This window comes from Netta rufina, assembly GCF_964035555.1.
Source record: "Netta rufina genome assembly, chromosome: 1".
NCBI classification, from domain to species: domain Eukaryota; kingdom Metazoa; phylum Chordata; class Aves; order Anseriformes; family Anatidae; genus Netta; species Netta rufina.
In genome coordinates this window covers 151,463,725-151,486,613 of record NC_140123.1, presented here as the reverse complement: position 1 = coordinate 151,486,613, position 22,889 = coordinate 151,463,725, and positions in this window count along the sequence as shown.

The following is a 22,889-nucleotide window of genomic DNA, read 5'->3' as shown; positions in this document are numbered from 1 at the left end:
ACCTTGCAATTTCTTAGCAATTTGCACTGCCCCCTTGTCATCCCCCAGGTTTCCCAGGGGCTGCTCCTCTTCCTCTTGGTGAGGTTCCTTCTGCCTGAAGGGCTCTGGCACAGAGCAGCCTCTCTGTTACTCACAGACCTGCAGGGCAGCACCATGTCGCTCATCTTCCCAAATGCTGAGTGGCCATCAGCATAATCTATTCTTCATCAGCACAGAGGGGGTCAACTGTTTATCAAAGATCAAGTGAGAAAGCAAATAGTTTGGGTAAGCTTGGCTGACAGTCGAGTACAGCTTTATTTAGTAGGATTTGTTTCATACAAATGGCATCCCAAGGTACTTATCAAAGTTAAACAATACATAATAGCAGAGGGAGAGAGAAATTAAGAGGCACAGGCATGGGAGCAGAGATGTTTTCAGATGAGATTTGAAAGTAGATGGAGAAGCAGTGAGGCAGAAAGAAACAACAAGAAAAAAAAGACTGTTCCAGATGGTGGGAGATATGAGGAGAAAAAGCTTTCAGAACAACCATGGTTTGAACATAATTAGGTGCAGAGAGATGACCAGTGCTATTTGGAGGAAAAGGAGACGGACTGGGAAAAGGTCACAGAAAGCAAATAAAGAAATGAGATGGGAGCTGTGGGAGTTTCTTCCATAAATGTCATGGCAGCAATTCGGAAAGCCAATGCACCAGCTAAAAGACTGGTGTGTTCAGCATGGCTGGAGGATGTTGACATGGAGAATTCAAGCAGAAGGGAAAGTCAGATACTGCTGTATCTGTAGGAAAAAATCCTACAGACAGCTGCTTCTGCTTAGCTTCTTGCAATGGATTCAGACCCAAAAGTTCATATCCAAGTAGGTTTATATGTAAGCTGTTGACTTCCCCCCTCCTTCCTGCCAAAGACTTCATTTTTCTCCTTCCTGGGTTGCAAGAAGCAATTCCATTGCAAGATGGCTGCATGTTCTTTAGACCAAACTAATTTCCCTTTTTTTTTATTATTATTTTTTAAAATCCAATAACCTATGAGAAGGATCCAAGGTGCTGCTAGAGATATAGTGGATTATAGTGGCAGTCAAAGGAATGATTTGTATTTCTATTTTCTATGACCTGAAGTTTTCTTTATTTTGCTGGGTAGAAGAAATATCAGTTCAAGGCACACTTCTCTAATGCCAGCATGCAAAAGCAAATAATGCAGGAAGACAGTCTGGTGATCAGGCTGCTTCTGTCTGAAAATGCTATGTGGACCAACCTCTCTCTCTTTTTTTTTTTTTTTTTTTTTTTTTTTTTGTAGTACAGAATTCCTGGTAAAGGGATAATCTTGTATATAAATATTACCAGAACAACTCACACACACACACACACACACACACACACACACATATTCTTTTTTTTTCATAGGCGTAGGGACTTCTAGAGATATTAATATTTAGGACAAGTCATTTTTATAATAATTTATCTATCCAAAATTTACCTCATTATTTCTTTCAGTCTACTGGTCTACAGTGTTATCATATAATATGGAAGAACTAACAAGAACATTTATTTATTTATTTATTGTTCTACTTTCAGATGCTCCCAGCTGACCTCAGGTGCTTTAGCTGATATTGGGCAATGTCTCCTCAAGCCACATCACCGGCCACCTTGTTAGGGTGAGGCACAAAGCATAGAGAATGGAGAAGGGTCCAGTTAACTCAGAGTGGTTAAAACCTCTCTATTCTTAGATGTTTTAGTGGTGATCAGACTGCCAGCTTCCCTGCTCAGGGCAAGGGTATGAATGTCATGTGTTAAAGGGAAACATATGAGAAATCCTTTTGTCCCCAGATCCTTGATAAAAGAGGAATTTCTCTCTCTCTTTTTGAATGGCTGTGATTCTGGCATTAAAAAAAAAAAAAAAAAGAAAAAGAAAAGAAAAGAATACTCCTGGTGCAAAATACTTATGTGCCAATAAGCCAATTTCTGTAATTATGAGGGCAGCACACTTTGCTAGTAGGTATTCATATTTTATTTAAAATTTTTACTAAGCAGTTTGCATTATGATTACCTTATTAAACAGCATCAACAAAAAGCCTCATTCCTTATTCAACAATGCTGTTATTCAAGACAAGAAAAAGTTGTGCAGTTTGACTTTTATACCTGCAAACATTAAACAATTCTTAATTTACCTTTTACCAAGCTGTAACAGATGCCACTTCCCTATATGCTCTCTTACATGAAGGTCCTTTCACCTGCTAACACACTTCCCTGCTGCCAAGAGGGAAACTGAGATGGTGCTACTAAATCCCAGCAACTCCAATGATTACACAGACATGAAATGAAACTACTCCATGATTTCCACTCCTGTGTGCAAGACAGACATACCAGTGCCTGTCCAATCTTCACCAGTCACTGAGTCCTATGCCAGTGCTTGTACACCTCTGCTGAGACTTCCCACCAGTAACATTCCACAACAAAAAGTGGCACCTAGAAACTGGCAAATTACTCCCCTGTCTGTCCGTGACAGCAGAAGCTACCCACAAAAATGGTGAGTTGTGTTGGATATATGATAGTCTTGTCTTGTAAATTTTTGAAAGTTTATTCTTGTTGGCCATTCTTATGCTGTTGATATGTAGGGATACTTCCTTAGTTATGGTCCTGTCAACTTCAGTGACACTGGGAGGTGATGCAAGGTCAAGATGAAATTTGATTATCTGCTTACTGTACCATATCATGAAGATCTCCATAGCATTTTGTCACACAGTTCCTGGTAGCTCAGGACACTCTTGGGTTTGGGGTCAGTGTTATAAAAATATTTGCCATGGCCTCAGAGGCACTTTATTATTTGTGTTACTGAAGAACTGGAGAGAGGAGGATAGGGCAGAGTCTCAGTCCTGGGTGAGGAGCAGATGAACCAGGAGTGACAGATGAGACACACTGTGAAGAAAGGATTGGGCCAGACACAACTACCACATTCCCAGAGGGTTCCTCAAAGCCTCTGCAACACGGACACATGGCACAGTGTGACACAGCAGAGAAATTCATGTATTTTCTAAGAGTAGTTTAAACAGATTATTACTGGACTGTGTGGCACTTCTAGGGATGGATATTTGTTCAATGGGATTGCTATCCTGTTCACTAAGCGGCAAGCATTGTATCTTCATGGCACTACATGGGCAAACCTCAAATAGGAAGAACGGGACAGGTAGTCCCCATGGATTACACAAAGAAGAAATGGGACCTGAGCCTTTCCCTTCCCCCCCCCCCCATCCCTTTTTTTAGTTATTAGTAATTAGTGCCTGGTTTGCTGACTTTATTATTTTTTAACCTTCCTGTCACCAGCTGATCCCATCTCCTTCTGCCCCATGAAGTCTTTTCTTAGCATGATTCAGCCATGAGTACTATCTCCAATCTTTTCTTTGTCCTTCCAACGGTAAGAGAGAATCAAGAGCTTTGTCATTTATCTCTGTTTGTATGTTTTGCCACTGCTTTATTTTGCTTCAGTCAAAATCCTCCTTAAAACTACAAGCACCACTGCCTTTCCATTTAGGTGCAGGAGGCAGCAGCTGCCTGGCCCTGGGCACAATTACACTCCAATAGCTGAGGATGGGAGTCAGTGGCAACCTCATTTCCCCCTCAGACTTCATAAGGAAAAATTCATTTAGCATCTCAGCATGTAGGGCTCTGCATAGCCTCCTCTTTCCCCATGAAGAAAGAAGCATTTGAAATGGCAGCAGGCAGAATATGCAGATTCATCAGATTCATTTCAGTTGTTTCCTCCTTTTGTTGCTTGTTGCTGCTGAGTTTTTCCAGTGCCTCTGCAAATAAATTATTCCCCCTGTCTGTGTGTACTCCCACCACACTCAGGTGGCTAGCACAGAAAGAGACACCCATTTTGTTCTGTTTGTTAAGCACTTTTTTTTTTTTTTTTTTCTTTCTTCTGTTTTCTAGGAGGGACTGGGTAATCAGGAGACTGGTACTATGTGAATGAGCTAATCAGCTTCCCGGTCTCCAGAGAACACGTTGTTCAGTGATCACCCACAGCCACAGAAACCAACCAAGTCTGATGCATTGAACTGCTTCAAATTAAAGACTCAAGTAGATTGTTCCATCATCTGTTCAAATGTATGGCTTGCTGAAACATACTCTTCCAACCAAACCTAGCTGTCAATCAAGTGGTAAAGTAATATAGTAGGACTTTTTGACCACACTAACCACTGAAGCTCAGATGCCTTCCTTCATGGCACCCTGTATGCTCACTGGGGCCTGGGATTCTCCCAAGACATAACTGCTGCATAACAGCTGCCACTACCATTAGCTGCATTCGTTATTACATTTGCTGTAGCTGCTTGGTTTATAGGTCCCTTTTGCCCCAAGCTAAGTGCTTCATACTGCCCTCCTATCCATAATGGGGAGAAGTACCTTTTTTCTTTCTTTTTTTTTTTTTCTTTTTTTTTTCTTTTTTTTTCTTCTTTTTTTTTCTTCTTTTTTTTTCTTCTTCTTCTTTTTTTTTCTTTTTCTTTTTCTTTTTTATTTGTGTGTGTTTCTGGGATGGAATGACAATCTTCTACAAATGCAGAAGAGACAACTTCTACCCTCACTCCCATTTGGGACAGATGTTTGCTGTAGTGAATATACATGACACCTTTATGAAACATTTATGTCAAGGATCCTATATCATGCTAAGCTTCTTGTACTATTTAACCCATCTGTCATTAAAAGTATCTTTGAAACACAGTTTGATAGAAGTTTAAAAAATATAATGCCTGGATTTTTAGAAACCAAAATTTACCATGTAATAGTCTACAGTATCAAGTGCACTTTTGTAATCTGAAAATTAAATACATATCTTTTTCAGCCTTTTCAATGGAATATTATTTTGACATGTTTTTCTACCACCTTACCTTGTTGGAAATAAGCAGAAGTCATGTACTTATGTACATAATAAACAGAATAAAAATAAACAGAAGTCAGTACTACATGGCAGTACTGTGCTTCAGTGAAAACAGTGTAAGCTCATGCTCTTGAACAGTGGTTCCCCATCAAATTACTGCAACAGGTATACCATGTTAGAGAGAATAAATCAGGATCCTCTTCCATCTCTTGCCATCCCAAAAGGTGGACTGAATAATGCTGCATGGAGTGTACCTAGAAGATAGTGTTTATCATCTCTGGGGCATGCCACAAACCACCCCTCCAGCCTGAACTGACACAGGACAACTGTTTTGAGAATGGTGGAGCTTTCTGCTAGTACCAAGTGGGTGCTTGAGCAGATGCTCTTATTTCTGCAAAGGTGAAGAGCTTTAGCTGGAGGGATTTGGGCAACACCCTCTGCAAAGAGAAAACAATGAAGGATAGGGATAGAAAGTGGGCTTTGCTGAACATATTGTGTGACCAATATGAAGATGTCTGAGACTGGGAACATTGCCTGCTGGGCCTGAGCCTGCTGTCTGGATTGGGGATAGAGAACTGGAGATGTGCATGTTCAGAGTGGGAGAGTTGCCAGTACACTTTTATCTAGGCCTTGGCAATCTTGGAGACCATCAGTACAAAATAAATAGCTGGACTCTCAACCATGCGCCACAGACAGACTCCAGGAGCCTGGTGCAAATGAAGCAGGTGAGGTTTTTATTGCAGGGATCATATGCATGACATGGCCAAGTCCTTTGAGGAAAGAGTCTTACCACATATTTGTATATTGTTGAGCTCTAATATTGTCTGGGACTTCTAGGAGCATTGATAACCACACTGACAAGTGCCTTCCTGATTTTCTCACACTGCACAATTGCCTATAATGTGACCTTAGAGAAAGCCTTATGGATATCTGCTAGCAAGGAGGGGACTGAAAAGCAGCTTGGGTCTCTTAAGCTAAACCTAAACTTAAAGGAGGCAGAAAGTTTAAAAATATATCTACATTTTTCTTTCTTTCTTTTTTTCTTTTTTCTTTTTTATTTTTTAAGTGCAATTTTGTTTGATTGTTATGCTAAAAACTCATCTGGGTGAAGGGAAAGGAGAAAACAGGACATATCCTGTTTTCTGACTGAAATTTTTATCTGATTGGAGCTTCTGAAAGATAACGATGTAATGGACAAAACAAACACACTGAATCTTTTTAGGCCACGGACATCAATCATGTGGTCTCTCAGAGCATTTGTACTGACAGGTAAGATATCCACCGTCAGTCATGAGGGGCTGCGTGGTGCAGCAGTATTGCAGCAGAGGGGTGATTGGTCCCACTAGCAGGTTTATGCTGTAGGCTGGGAATCAGATGGACAAGCAGTGCCCTTATCAGGCCTGTAATAAAGAACCCTCCCTGGTCCCTGGAGGCTGCTATGAAATGGTTTTCCTCATGTTATCAGGGAGCAGATAATACATGAAGTGCTGAAGTGTTTCTCCTGCTTATTTGAGGAGATATAATAGTACTTTAAGCACTTCAGTAGTCCTCTGTTCAATGCACAGTGACAATGACAAAGATTGAAGAATGCAGCTCAATGGAGGAGAGACAGTGAGTGCAAGTCCATTTTTTTGCGTACAGACTACTTCTACTGGCATCACAGTCTGTGAAACCATAAGCACTTCCCAACACTAAGGGACATGAGGTAAAACTGAAAGCCACACACACAGCACTTCAGGCCAGTCCATTGTGCAGGCTTCCATATATTGTGTCTAATGATGGTATCCATGTTTACTTTTTTTTTTTTTTTTTTTTTTTTTCTGGCCTGGACAAGCATCTCAATTTTCTGTTTATGGTGCTGGAAGCAGGGTGGATGGCCATATCTCCACATGAAACAATTCAGCTCACTTATAGCTTCCTCAGGCAGATAAGCACAGGACAGGCTGAGAAAGCACAGGCTGAGAAAACAGACTCCTTTGCTTCTTTCTTGGCTCTTCCTCACAGGTGCTACATGTATTAGACCCCTTTCACTGGTTGTGAAAGCTACCACAACATCCCTCCTCCCATACAAAAAGCCCATTCTGTGTAAACAGAAAGGAGTTGTTCCTACAAATCAGGTCTGAAAAGTACAGGTGCATATGCAAGAAAGAATTCCAGCCACCTGGTATTACATTCTCATCATGTCCCTGCAAGAGACATGAGAATTCAGTCAATGACAATTAAGGAGTAATTTTACATGGCTAGGTGATGAGCTGAGGTAGCAAGAGATGGCTGTGAAGGGACACTATGGCATTATGGACACAGTCCTGCTCAACCTTCTGTCCTCCAGCAATTCTGTCGTCATTTCATCTCACATCTTACTGTTTTCGATAAGGTCTGTTTAGACTAGTTGTGGTCCTGGCCTGACTGGCAGTGCATATACAGATGGAATTAAACACAGCATAAGATAGGCAAGACACTGTTGTATGCATTATATACATGGCATATCAAAAAAGCCGGAGTGCCAGTGTGTTTCTAAGCACACATATCTGCAGATCTGCATGGAGCCCCTTATGAAACAGACACCCCACATATTCCAGTGTTGTGGGGACATGGATATTTGGATAGTGTAAAGTCTTTTTTTTTTTTTTTTTAATAAACATTTTCACATCCTGGAGTGTGTAAAAGAGTAATAAATGTCTACATTTACAGGTACAAATTTCACCTTATCAAACAGTTTACAGGAAGACTTACTGGGAACTTTGTAGTCTCCACAGGGTCTACTATAAATACAGTATGTTTACAGCAAAGAATATATAGACAGATATCTAAGGGAGACACATTTTGCAGTGAAATTTCTAGTTGTTTTGTGACTAAATGTAATACAATAAAACTGAGCTCTTTGATTATGATCTTCCTTGTATAGGAACACAATGCTACCTGGAATGGCAAAGACTAGATCTCACAAATCAAATGCTTGCAAAACAGCTACGATAAATTTAACATTTTTTTCAAAGAAATTCTAAACCTTCTTATGACTGAAGTATTGTTTTGTACGTAGTTTTAGTACAAGGTCCTGCAAAGCTGCAAAATCCTTTTTATCCTGCTGAAATGAGCAGACTAGCTGTATCACAAAGTCCAGATGTTAAGTCCACAGTTCATGGATAAATTTGTTTGAGTCTTTCATACTTGTAGGCTATTAATATTAGAATAGAAGCATCCTCTGACTTGAAAGACCAGTCTTTCAGCCTCTTATCATAAATGCTCATGTATGGGATGTAACCACATGCATACTCCATCCAGCCCTCCACTTCCCATACACATTGAGTCTACATTTAATTATGAGGGAACTTCTGATTGGATATGCTATCCAAACTGTCTGCAACTTCTATCCGCCTTAAAGTTGTATTTTTGTTGTTATTGTTTTTCCAAATATCCATTTAAGAGTATGGTCATCCACCTCTAGCTATTTATTACCTGCCATTTTATCTAGACACAAGAACACATCACTTGAGAAAGTCCTTCTTTCTGTTCTCTTCTAGAGAGCTGAGGAAAGGAGTCTAGTATCAAAAAGCCTCTTCAAGCTGTGCACGTTGGCAGTTCAAACTCAATATTCCAGTCTTTCATAAAGACAGACTTATGTTAAAGCAAATGCTATGCCTCTTAAAAGGAAAAAGGCAATCTTCCCCATTCAACCTTATGTCTATGCATGTTTGATTTGCCTTCTGACTGCACTAAAACCATCTTTAAACAGTGTATAATGAGCACAGTGTGGCTCTGCTGTCTTGTAATGCACGATTAGTTTGCTAACAACTTGTTTGAGTAGGCATGTGTGTTGCTTCATGTCTTTAAGATTATGCCTGAGCAGGAATAAAAAAAATCACAATTCTCCTCCTGTTACTCCTACTCTAGCCTTCCTCTGGAGCTTTCTCTCTCTCTTATGTCTGTCTTAATTAGATCATGCCAGTCCTAATTTAAGAATGCAGATTTTAAGCAGGGAGAGAAGAAGGAAACAAAGAGAAAATATACTAATTTTAGACAGAGAAAAATGTGTCTTTTTCCATTAGGAAGAGGGAAGAGAGAAAATAAACTAATAAAAATAATAATAACAATAATAATAGTAATAGTAATAATAATAATAAAAAGAGCAAAACCTGCAGACAAAAATTGCACTATGTAGCCGAAGTGACAATTCTATCAAAGAGTGCTAGGGAATTGATCTGGAGAGATATCTACAGGTGAGTCATTGCTCTGTTACCAGACCTAATGACTCTCTGACTCTTCTGGCTCAAGATATACTACAGAATTGCATTGCCCATTTCTACTTAAACACACCCAAAACATTTTTATAACACTCAGAAACTAGAAGAGAAAACAGTATATATTTAGACTCTGTATGTTCTCCCTTGCTGATCAATACTAAACCTTGACTTTACCTGTGGCAATCGTTCTCTACAGGATTTCTCCATAGTAAAAAGCTACAGGTGTGTCTTTGCGACAACCACAAAGTTCAGGTCTCCAGACTGTGGAGATTCTTTCCTGTATGTGTGGATGGCATCCCTGCCTATAACTGGGGGCTTGGGACTAGATGATCTTTAAGGTCCCTTCCAACCCAGGCCATTCTATGATTTTATGATTTAAAATATAATGTTTAGTACATGCTGTATATAAACAACAATGCCCCACCAAAAAGACTTTTGTTACAACTTGTATGGGGAAAAAAATACTTAGAGTGATAAATAAGAATCTGTACCAGGTCATGAACTGGTTTTGAATAAATATATTCTGTGGCTGTGTGCGTAAAGAAGGATATTTAAGACGTGCACTGATCTTTGTTTATTACTGTAAATTATTTATTTCTTCCTTTCTGTGGTTGTCTCCTTGTATTGATGTAAATTATTCACATATGAAATTCAGATCCGAGAAATACACAAACAAAGGGGATTATAGTTTTGTCCCCCAAATTATCCCTCCTTCAGATTCACCTTGCATTCTTTTACCTCATCTCATCACAGAATTATCAGCTCTGAGCAAGGATATTCTATGCTGATAAACCCAGGCGAATGTCTGGAGATGGAGTTACTGTCCAGCTTATTAATAAGAGATGACATTTGGGAACATTTGTAAAAGTCCGTTTTTGCAGGCTACCTGTACAGAATAAAGCAGTATGTGGGTGGTGTGATCCTCATTCCTCAGGCTAAGGTTCTTTTCTTGGTCTCAAATCCTGCCCAACTGCATGTCTTGAGAAAGTAAATTACAAAATTTCAGCCTATATCTGGACATTGCTCTTCATGCATTTCAAGAGACTGTTTATGCTTACAAATTGATCCTGCTGCTTCCCCTCCCATTGCAGGAAAACAAGTCCATCTGCCAGGGAATCTTCTCTGCAGAGAGTGACTGGGTCCCAGCACGCATATCAGACTGTGATGTTCCTGTAGCTACAGAGTCTGTGCTGGGGTGGGAGAACAAGGCAATTTTAACCATCTGACCCAAAAGTAAATCTGGAAAAACACAAATCTGGACACCTGAGCCCCAGGTTCCTTTTCTGCATTGCAGGGACCAGTGTGGGCTGGGACAAAGGCTGTATGCCACCTATTTTCAAATTTAGGTGATTTGGCTTGACATCCCTTTTTTCTGATGACAGCCTTTGTCCACATGTACAGATGCATTCTATCACCTAGTATGATGTATTGAGCAGAAGCTTTTGACCAGGTCAAAGAGGAAGCCACACAGGAGAATCTACCTGGTCCAAACAGCAAATTCAGAGCTGTCATAAGCTCTAGAAGTAGTCACAGTAGGGGTGGGTAGTGCCTCGTCGTGGGAGTGACCAACAAAGTGCAATGTGGGTCTTTTATAAAATGTTTTGGCGACACAGTCCAACAAGAGGCAGAATGGGTAGAGATGGGTACTATGCAGTGTGACTGAAGCCAGTCCACTCCAGATGGAGCTAGCCCTCAGTAGCATGAGCATAGGCCACCTAGCACCTCTTGGCTTTATGCCAGGAATCCTTCTTTGCTGTGGATGCAAATGGGAGGACAGATGTAATTTAAGAAAAAAGGTACAGTAGGAATAGTGCCTTCTGTAGACCAACAGGTCCTAGGTTTCTCTGTTTCTCTCTTTTTTTTTATTTTTTATTTTTATTTTTTTTTATTCTTCCCCAACTGAGCTCACACAGTGATGAGACAATGGAATAAAAGTGACCTGCATGATAATTCACAAAAATTCAACCCATGGTTAAAACATCCTGCCAAGGACTCAGTGGGCAATTCTCTGGAGAATTCCCCATTGCAGCCAGTTGTAGGTGGGTCACAGCAGATCTTGCAGTGCTGGCAAATCTCTTTTTCTTTGGGAAGGTAGTTCAATTAGACTTCTTTTCAGCTGCTGGAGTTTTGTGGAAGGGCTAGAGCAGAAAACTTCTCAGAGGTGCTCGCCTGGCTTTTCTGATACTTCAATCTGTAGTTTAGCCAACTCAGCAGATTCGAAGGTAGCAGTATTTTCTTGTGCCATCATAAGAAGTGGGGCAGACCTTGTCACTCATACCCTTAATACAGCCTGAGAGTAGACCCTCTGTACTCTCTGCATGGTAGTTCACCTCTGAGGTCATTCCCAAACATAAGTTGCCTGCTCATTAAATACCGGTGTTCGCAGATGGCATATTACAACAATAGAGGTCAGAACCTCAAACATAAAGGCATGTCCTAGTGCTCCCTTTGCTTCCTGTGGGTTTTGCAGTCTTCTCTGTTGCAAGGTTGCTATGTGTCAAGCAAGGAACAAGAGCAATTTTAGCAAAGTTCATAATATATTATGTTTATACACCAGACAATTCAAAAAGGGAGAAAAGAAGAAGGAGAAGGAGAGAGGAGAGGAGGGGAGGTAGGACAAGAAGAGAAGTAGGGCATAAAGGGAAAGAAAGTATATATGTTTTTCTCCTTTTTTTTCTCTCTCTTTTTTTTTTTTTTTTAAGTTTTCAGCCAACTTCATTTGCAAACTTTTGTGATTTTTCTTACATCATGACATCGTTTTTCTTCATACTCAGATAACAATGTCTCTTAAGCAGAAAGCTTTCCCTGTCTCTAAAAGAACAGTGGGCAGGAACTATCTTCTCAAAATAACACAGAGGGCTTGAACTAAACAAATCAGCTGTGTGTAGTCTCTCAGGTATGCAGAATCAAAAGAAGAAAACTCAAAGAGAAAATGGAAGAAGACATTAGAAAATAGTAGAACAGAGGAGGATCCAGGCAGTGTGTTATAGACACTGACAAAAAAAAAATAAAGTAAAAAAGAGCACTACAGAGAACAGACATGGTCTGTTTTGACCTGAGTGTCCTGATCTCTATATTCTGTCCAGAATCAGCTAGAAGTCATTACTTCACTGTGTGGACAGTTCCTGACTATGACCTTAGACAAAATTATAAGATGGTATCTAAAAGTAAATGATCTGATGTTTACCCTCGGTTCCCATCTAAACATGGAAGGAATACTCCTTTGAGTATTTAATCTGAATTCTGAAATAATCAGAAATATAACTTTGTCTTCTCAAACTGGGTTAGAAAAAAAGCCCAAATATAACATCTTTCTAAAATGCATCTAATCTGATTGGAGAGATCCTAAACAAAGAGATTCCCCCTTCTTTCCTGGTAAATTATTTTAATGTTTAGCTGACCTCATTGCTAGAAATGGCATGGTTACCTTCAACTTCCAAAGTTAATCTACTTCAGATGGTATTTTCTATTTATCTCCATCAAGAAAACCTCTTTCTGTACATGAACACCCTTACATAGTGATCCTAAGAATATGTCATTGACTAGCCTACACTGACTCACTGTCATCCCTGAAAGAAAGTGGAGGATAAACCATCATCCTTCCCCTGGTATATCACCGCAACAAGATATGCAGACATTTCCCAGGTGGGAAGCTGCTTCTGGATTATTTTTTTTATTTTATTTTATTTTATTTTATTTTATTTTATTTTATTTTATTTTATTTTATTTTATTTTATTTTATTTTATTTTATTTTATTTTATTTATTTTATTTTATTTTATTTTATTTTATTTTTTATTATTTTATTTTATTTTTTATTATTTTATTTTATTTTATTATTTTTTTTCGAATAAAACAGAGTCGTTTGACTCCTTAAGGTTCACACTGTTTTTTGATTTGTTTTGTTTTGTTTTATTTTCTGACACTGAATTGTTTCTGTGGCTTTCTTCAAGTGCCTTTAGACATTTAGAGTGTCCTTTAATGAAATGCATGCACAAAGGCAATGTTATTCCAGCATGAAATAATCTTGGAAAAATGGAAGGAAGCTCTATGGCAGGCTGTAGAAATACTCTTTCTATCCCCTAAGCTAAAACTATGTCAGTGATGAGGCACTGGGACTCAAACCCTCCTGACTAAAAATCAAGAGCAATGCTGGTGGCCTGGGGATTCTCTCAAAAGGAAAGTGAAATTTGTTAACTTTCTGGGCCTTCCAGTTCCTTTGCTTGGACTATGTAAGCACTACAAAAGACTTGATGACTTCTGCCAGTTTAACTTCCAACAGGTAACTTCTATAAGAGAATTGGACTCACAGTGGGTTTACTGACTTCTGTTATAGGTGCTATTAGGTGGGCTGTATTTCCCCATGACCTAGCTAGGCCCACATTTTAAACCTGTTAAAGCTAGTTATCCCTCTCATGCTTTTCATATTGCCTTGTACTTTTGGCTTAAAGCACACTGTGCTAAATCAAACAAAACAAAACACACCGAGCAAGACTGCACTATTGCCTTTGTTTTCCTTCCAAAGCTGAAAAGTGTCCTTGCATTGTCTGCGTTCTATCCTCCTCTGCCCTCTTCATCAGGAAAAAGCTGCAGATGAGCTTCAGACTTTTTTCCTTTGAGCTGTGCTGAAATCTGGCTCTGTTAACGAGCAGCCTTTTGATTCTTCTGAACACACCGCAGCTTGGACCCTGTTTTCCTTGACACTCTGCCAAGCCTATTACACATGTCTGAGCAGCCAGGGAAATAGAAGAATTACGATTTCCATTTGGCTTTTACTACTGCTTAGTCTAATTTTTGCTGGCTTTGAAATACAGCAATGGCTTTTATTTTATTTTATTTTTCCCTGTCATTTTGCCATTTTCCTTTCCTTTTTTTTTTTTTTTTTTTTTTTTCCTCAGAAAAAGAAAGGAAAACAACAATAAAAAGTTGATAAAGTGAAATCCTCTTTCCCTTCACTGCTTTATCAAAAAATACTTTTTTGTTCCAGAACAAGATTTCATTATCTGAAAATTTTTGTTGCAGGAAGAAGAGTGTTAATGAGGTCATATGTAATCAGAACATATGGAATTGCCTTACCATTATCTGTTTCAACTGCTTTAGAAGGAGAGTGACAGAGAGGTATGTGTGTGTGAAGAGAGGCAGTTGCCATAGCTAATAGAGCATTCCTTTGCCAAGTGAGTAGGAGAGCATGTATCTAAGAAGCACAAGCAGTTGTTGGTAGAGGATACTTAGAGCTGGCCATTGAAATGAATGACTTCCCCATCACCCTCTCCCCTTGAGATCTCACTGCTCTTAGTCTTACAGTGGACAAAAAGCTGGTTATCTCAGCAAGACTAGAGCACTGACTACAGGAAAGTGAGGTTCATATAGTGGCAGATAAAACCTGCAGGTAAGAGGAGGAGGTGGCATTCTGCAAGGCCAGGACTAAGGGTGTGGGTTAGATTCCCACATTCCTCTTGAGAAAGCAATGTGAGAGGGAGGCCCCATCTCAAATGCTTGTACAAAAAAAAGTGCAGTATAGAGAAAAAGAAGCAGGAAGAGATGTGAGTGTGAACAGTTGCAGTGCAATGGTGTTGCTAGGATCAGACAGGAGTAGTGAGATAACACATGACAACTGTGGTGCAATGAAGACTTTCTAGAGAGAAGAGAGAGGTGAGGCAAGAGCACATGCACAAAGCAAAAGTTGAAGTACACAGAGATCTGATGTAGAACAGGCAACAGGCAACTTCAATAGCCTTCTGTTAATGAGTGAAATACTGCAGGGGTCTGTCCTAGGATCTGTCATTTTTAACATCTTTTCAATGACCCGGAGAAGCCATGACAATGCACTCCTATGAAGTCTGCAGATGCCACTGGGTTTGGGGGAAGAGTCAGTACACTTGAGAGCTGTGCTACCATTCAGAAGGGTCTACGTAGGCTCAAGAAATAAGCCAACTAGAGCCTTATGAAATTAAATAAAAACAAATTTAAATTCCTTACCACAGAAAGGAATAACCTTTAGGAACAGTACAGTCTAGGGACTGACTAGCTGGGGAGCAGTTCAACATGTGCTAGGAGGAGAAATCATCTAAGTACAAGTGATCCAGGAACTTTCCAGAATAGCTAGGATTAAGTAAGTGTGGCAGGAGGTTGGCCTGGCTTCAGTGAGAATTTCTGACTGAGACCAAACAAGAAAGGAAACATATGGCATGTGAAAATGGAGACCAAAAAAAACAAACAAGCAGGCAAGCAAGTAAACAAGTGAAAACAAAACCAGGTAGGATATAGAAGAGCAGCATGCAGAGAGACTTAGGAGGGCCAAAACTTGCCTGAAGTTGAAACTGTCAATTGAAATATCTGAAGAGCCTCACTTTGCTGGCAGATTCTTCTCTGAGGCTTCCCATAGAGTGGTGCCTCAGGGCAGACTCTGGAAAGGAAGGGGGAGGGAGGTGGGGTAAGGACCACTTACAGAAAGTAAACATACACAGCATGTGGGTCCTGCTGGGGTACATCCAATGTTGGTGGGCAAGTTGACTGATGTCGTTGCAAGGCTACTCTCTGTCATCTTTGAAAAGCTATGGTGATCAGAGTAATTCTTTATGACTGCAAAAATTCAAGCAGCACAGCTGCTTTTATTTATTTATTTATTTATTTATTTATTTTAAGAAAAGATGAAAAAGATTCTGGGAACCACAGGCCTGTCCCACCTGTCTGGAAAGATTACAGAGTGAACCATTCTGGAAGCCATGTCCAGGCACCGCAAGGTGACTGAGAACAGCCAGTGTGGATTTAACAAGGACAAGTCATCACAACAAAACTGATTGCTTTCTCTGATGATATATGACTGACTGCAGATGAAGGGAGAGCACTAGGTGTTACTCACCTTGACTTAGTGAGGCTTTTGACAGTTTCCAATAACATCTTTATGGAGAGATATGGTTTGGCTGGCTGGCTGAAAACCATGTGAAAACCTGGACTGCAGAGTTCAGTTTAGGTGTCAGCTGCTCAACAACTAGCTGACAGCCAGCTACTAGCTATGATATTTGAGGGTCAATAACGGGGCAGATGTTGTGTAGTATTTTCATTAATGACCTCAGCAATGGGTCAGAATGAACTCTTGCTGAGTTTGCAGATGATGGTAGATTGCGTAGAGCACTTGAAACACTGGACAACAGTGTTTTCATACAGAAGGACCTTGGTGAACTGGAGGAAATGGGCAGACAGAAGCTTCCTGAAGTTCAATAAAGGCAAACACCACATCCTGCGTTTGGAACAGAACAGCCACATGAAACAGCACTGGCTGGGGACTGACTGGCTTTGTGCCTACCCTGCAGAAAAGGACTTGGTCCTGGTGGGCAGCAAGGACAAGGTGAGTCAGTAGCACATGGTAGTGAAAGCTAACAGCGTACTGAGGTTTATAAACAAGATTGTAGCCTCCAGGTTAAGTGATTAGACTCCAGGTCAATGTCAGCCAGCAAAAAGCATGACTCCAATAGGAGACAAAGGATTTGAATCTCACCTGATGACTTCTGGCTGGATGCTTATAGCTTTGTCAAATGTACCAGGTACTCTGCAGCAATAAGGAATATACACAGGAGGACGAACATAACATGGACTAATCTTGTGCCTCAAGGTCCATGTGATAACACTCAGCCGTAGTGGAAACAAGCCCTGCTTGGGATTCCCAACTTTCTGATGTTAATCAAGGGTCAAACCACATTCTGGGATGTGCTGCTTTCCTGAGTGCCCAATTTGGTGTTGATGTGCAGAGGTAGTATTAACGGAAACCTATTGGGTATGAGGGAGTGTTTTGTAGCTTTGGCAAATACATTTTTATCACCAGGGGAGGGTGTGTGATCCTCAATATATTCATTTAGTGTCCTCAAGAAGTGAAGACTCACTTGACTGTTACAGGGAGGTATTGTGTCTAGCACTGTCTTTGAGGGCCTGTAACCACCAGTACTTAAAATCAATACTGTATACCCACCATAATATTAGAAACTAAAATAAAAACAACAAAAAAAAATCTGGGTGGGATGGTATGATATGGAATTAGAAAGCAATGGGGGAAAAGGAGCAACCAGACAGCAATCTCCCATAGAAAGTAAGCTTCTGGTCAGCTACACTGCTCCTGTTATTAGCATGATACATATATGGAGCTGGTGGCAGCTTTATTGGGGAGAAGTTGCTGTGCAACATGAAAAACTTGCTACAAATAAATATTCACCAACTTGTGTGAAAAGAAGAGGGAAAAAGCAACCTGTTCTCTGTAAGATATTTTTTTTTTTCTGTTAAATTTATCCTAAGATCCTAGGCAATTAACTTCTTGTAAGAAGAGACCTATTTTGCTCTACAGGGAAAAAAATCTATGCTGCAAAGATATGGTGAAGGTTGAACGAAATTGAGCTGAATTCACAAGAAAAAAAAAAAAAAAGTCAAGTAAAGGGGTCAAATGAAATTGCTCCATAAAGTGTTCATTTCTATCCTATCTGCAGAGCTTCAACTAGCACAGCAAAAACTCTGATGCCCCATTACCCTTATTTCAAATTCTCTCTTCTCAGCAGCTCAGTTCCTACACTGGTCACAGGAAGCTGTACTTGACTATTAGGAAAAAAAAAAAGAAAAAAAAAGAAAAATAAAGGGGGAGAACAGAGATCAGATCCCTAAACTTGTCCACTTCAATCCAACCTATCCAAGGACAAAAAAAAACAAGTGTGTTTCTGTTTCTCCCTTGCAGAAAGCACCATTTCGGGACTAAGTGTTTTCTCTTAAAACAAAACTAAACAAAAATGTATTAGATCCTCCAGTTTCACTCTTTCTCTCTCTCTCTTTTTTTTTTTTCTTTTATATCCTTATTTTTTTAAAGCAAAGTTAGACTGACACAGCTGCTCTTCCTATATATCATAGAAAAACCCTTCCAAGATAAGGAGCCCTTCTCATAGCTGAGCAAATATCATTTAACTGCCTACAATCCAAACAGCAGAATCAAGGCTGAAGCTGTAAATAAGGCCTTGAAACCCTTTCTGCCCTAAAAGAGGGGTCAGTTTTTGATTGTAGGAGTGGAGTTCCTGATGTCCAATATGTAGAACTGTTGAGGATCAGAAGAGATCAACCTGAAATGAGTCAAGACCTCTCTACCTGGAAAGCTGAGGACTTACATATTTGTGATCTCTTCCAACAATGACCTAGCTGCCGACAGTCATCTAGTAGCTGATTAGTCAAAGACTGCATCTTATACATTTGGATTAAAGTTGTGAAAATACTGTAGTTCACATTTGTGTCTATGGATATTCACTTTTCTCACAAAGCTCCCTTTGCTCCATAGAATAAATTTATCAGCAAGCACAAATAAATTATTCATGTAGAAAATGTTCTGGTCAACAGAATAAGTAAGGCCTAGGAAAACTATCTTGTCAAGGATAGTAATTCAAGACAAAATTATGAAGCAGGGATGAGCTGCCTGCAACAAGGGAGATTAGAGCTGACTAGAGTAACCTTCTTAGACCCATGAAAGTAAAAATTTTAGGCTGTGCATAAGAAGACTTTAGCCGTTGCATTACATTTTAACCGCAGTAGATTAATTTATTGTTTTGGATATGGCCAGAAGGACCTGCAGAACAGGTTTATTTCTATTTATTGCAAGATTTGTGCTATATAGACCCGTTAGTTAATTCTATTATTTAACTGTGTTAGGGTCACAAAGGCTTGCACTTGCACATTATTACCTGTGTGCCTATTATGACCTTACATGCTGACAAAGAGATGGTATGGCCATCTCTAAATATACCCAGCCATGGGTCCTTCAATGGCAGCATGCTGAATGGCCCAGCAAGGCAGAGCTGGACTCAACCATACGTATGACACAGTCACTGACAGGATGTCCAATGTAGGTAGAAGAGTTATGGTGGGTCAGCTCAGGCAACAAGGGAGTTCATCTAACACCACTCTTGCTGAAGGCACCAGCCACTGTATGTAACAATTCATGTGGCTTCACAGAAGAAGCTTTCTTCACTGTTTGGTGACAATGCCCTGTGTTTCCTTTGTCTGGTCTGAAGACTATCAGTTAACAGAGAAATGTCCTCAGGCCTGATTTGTGGATCAAAGAATGCATTAACACACACATCTGCTTCCTTCCAGGCAGCCCTGTGTGGTGACACCAGCTCCAAAGGATTCCTACATCCCTCACATATATTTGTAGCTCTTGCTATATACAGAACAGCTACCTGAATGCCAGCCAAAGCTGGAAGACTTTTAGATAACAGCATGAAAAACAAAAACAAAACAAAACAAAACAAAAACATCAACAAACAAACAAACACAGAAAGTGACTAACTCAGAAGAAGAGAAAATACTGTGTAAAACAGAGAACAGATTTGAAGAGTTTTCTTCTTCCAGAGCATAACAAAACACAGTTTACCAACATGCAGCTCCTTTTCATGTCAAAAAAAAATAAATTTTTTTAAAGTTTATTGTCTCGGTTATAAATATGAAAGTGTGCATAGCAAAGTGTAATGGTGAAGAGACTAGAAAGAAAATGGATAGTTATCTTGTTTGAACTGTTACAGTACCTGCAACACCTAGGTGTTAACAGCAAAACACTGAATGTTAATACTTGGCTTACAATTCATGAACACAGGAACACAATTTATGAACAGAGGCTTTGTGTGTGTATGTATCTGTGTGGACTGACCAAACTCACAGAGATAGAACAAGAGACAAAGTTCAAAACCTACAAAACTGTCATTTAAGTTCGTTCCAGTTCCAGAAGGTGGAAGCTGGGTTGCAACATGCAGACCCACTGTGTAATTAAAGTTAATACAATCATGGAATAATTTACATTTGAAGGAACTTCTGGAGGTCATCTGGCCCAATCCCCACTTCAAACAGGGCCACCTCTGATCAGGTTTCTAAAGGCCCTGCCCAATAAAGCTCAAATTACTTCCAAGGGAGTGTAAGAAAGGAAAGGAAGAACAATGCACGGGAATATCTGAATTAGCATTTCAGAAACTGTGTTTAGGAGAGTAGTTGAAGGAATAGAGGGTATGAGCAGGAAAAAAAAAAACAAAAACAGCTTTGATAAAAGAATTGCTTGATACATGTGTGAGAGGTTGATTTTGTTTGTTGAATGGGGATACAGCTTTCTGAAATATGGGAAACCACATTTTGTGGTATATAGCACATAAATAAGCATAAACAAAGAATAGGGTTAGTACAGTCAACTCTTGCCATCTCTTCCTTATATAATTTTCTAAGAGAAAGGAAAAAAAATGGATAAAATTTTGGATAAAATGATAGATTTTGAATTCTTTCTACGTCTTGCCTATTGAACTGATTACTGGTGTAATCTGTTGGAGCCATGGGAGTTTTGTAGAAGGTATGGTTTTCAAATATTCTCTACCAGAAAAGTCTAAACTTAGAGTAGAAAGTAGTGTTATATCGTAAGTGTCTTCATTATGGTCCTGGAATGTTTTTCTTACGACTCCAGTGTTCATGACATAAGGGTTGGTGACACTGAAGATTCAACTTCTTTATTGACATGCCTTTGCAAGAAGCGTTAGGTAGGATACTAAATTTATTAACAGAATAACTCAAACAATGGGAGGCAGCAGAGGTAGGGTGGAGTATCTTTCTAGAAATCTGCTAAAATTGTCATTTACATTGTTTCATCAAAAAGGCAACATTTTTTTTTTTTTCTACAGGCAACATTATGAATTAGAATGATCCACATTAATTCATTTACAATTCAACTGGGATGCAAGAAACATCCCCAGTTTTTCGGGGTTAGCTGGGTTACTATAACTGTAGCTACTGAATAAAAAGCATTAAAGAGAGGATTAAATTCAAAGGAGGTTTGTCATGGAAAGGGGGCTTTTCCTTGCAAGTGATCTCATTTATTATCAATAAAATCATTAGTTCTAACTGTCCAGATTTCAATACAGGAATGGGCTTAAATCTTCACTACAGTTTGTCTTCCAGTATGCAACCATCTCCCATCTTCTCCTATAATTGAACAAAAATCAAACTTTAGCATCATTGACAGACTAACTCTAAAACATTGTCCTTTTTTCTTTCAGGTATTTAAGAGAAGCTGAAATGATTGTGAGTTTATATTTCAGCAGTAAGTTCTCCAATCTCCCATTAAGTCATTCATCTTCAGTCTATTCCTCCAGCAAGTGTTTACTACTCAGATGATCCATGTATGCCATTGTGCTTATTTGCTGTGTGCCTTGTAAGGCATTTGTCTCTGCTTGCTAACAACAGGTCTTCTAGCATTTCAAGAAACAGACATTAGGAAAACTGAGGGCAGAAGCTCAGAATGCAACCACTGAATGTGTTGCTTCAGAGCTTAAAAAAAGGCATCAAACCACACATCACAAAAGTGATCTTTGACAAAAATAGACAAAAACAGGAGTTACAAGTTCAAAAATGTTTGTCTAAAAATCGAACTCACAGCTCTTTTCTGCTTTAATACTTTTCTTCCAAAGTAAATGCCAGAAGTAACTAGCAAGTGTTGAAAACTGCCTTCCACTTTTTATTTCCACCACCTGCCAGTGGAAGCTGGTCCACGTTTCTGTCAGTAGTTACTTGTAATCCTTTCAAGATGCAAGAGACACAAAGAAGGAATGGGTATAGAAAGAAGGCATAATAGTAAAAAGCTTACTTGGCCCACCTTGGCTTTACAAAATTAACTTTTCCCTAATCATAGCATAAAATGAACTCACTGTTTTCTTATGCCAGCTGCACAACCAGAGGGACTGTATAGCTTTATCCAGACCTTATTCATACCCTATGGTTGTGGTGGATTTGTCATTTCAATTATGCATGCTCTGAGAGTAGAAAGCTGAATTCATAATGAAGTTCCAATGCCATCAAGGAGAAAATCAACTTCATATGCTGAAGTACTATACAGAGTATTTTTGCCTTATACCTGCCTACAAAACCATTTCCAAAGACAGCAGGAGGGAAATAAGTCTCATGTATAGAAAAACAACAGTACACTTACTGAGTCTCAGACCCATCCATTGTTGCAAATTGACTCTATAAAATGCACTCCTCCACTTTGCTGAATAACCAACTCAGCCTTCTCTTCCTTCTCACTGGGTAATGTAACCAACTCCCCCACTTCTTCACCCTGTGTCTCTTAATTGTGATGACCTAGTAACTCCAAAATTCACTCTAGACATACACATCACTTCCAGAATATGATACTCAAATGTGTCTAGCCGAAAATATTAATTTTAGCCTGCAGATAAGACTGAAAATTTTTAAAATATTGGAATTCATCTTCTAATTATGCATCCTCCTCTTAAAGCTCCACTTTTGCTCCAGTATGCTTTCCCCTATTCCTCTTATTCACTGTCAATGGCAAGCATAAATCCAGTTCCTCCACTGCAGTAGAATTGAATGAGTGATGGAGACGTATAACGTTAACTGTATCAGGTCGAAGTCAAATCTTAGATTATTTCATTTTCCAGACAAAAATCTATTTTCATGACTGAGGTTATTGACAACACACATGATCTACCAGAGAAATGAATGTAGAACCCAGAATAAACTAGGTAAATCCTTGCAGCCATATCTTTTGCAATAGCCACATTTAAGGTGTAAACTTGTACACAACTACCATCATATATTCAAAATATGTTTCATATTTGTCCAAAAGTATTGTTTATTTGGTGGAGAAGGGAGGAGGAAGAGGGGAAAAAAAGAATTTCAAAATGTTTTCCATTTGGCTGAAGACACCTCTCTTACTGTTATTCATTTAGCAAGCCTTACAGTGTTTTCTTTCTTTTACCTTGGAAAAA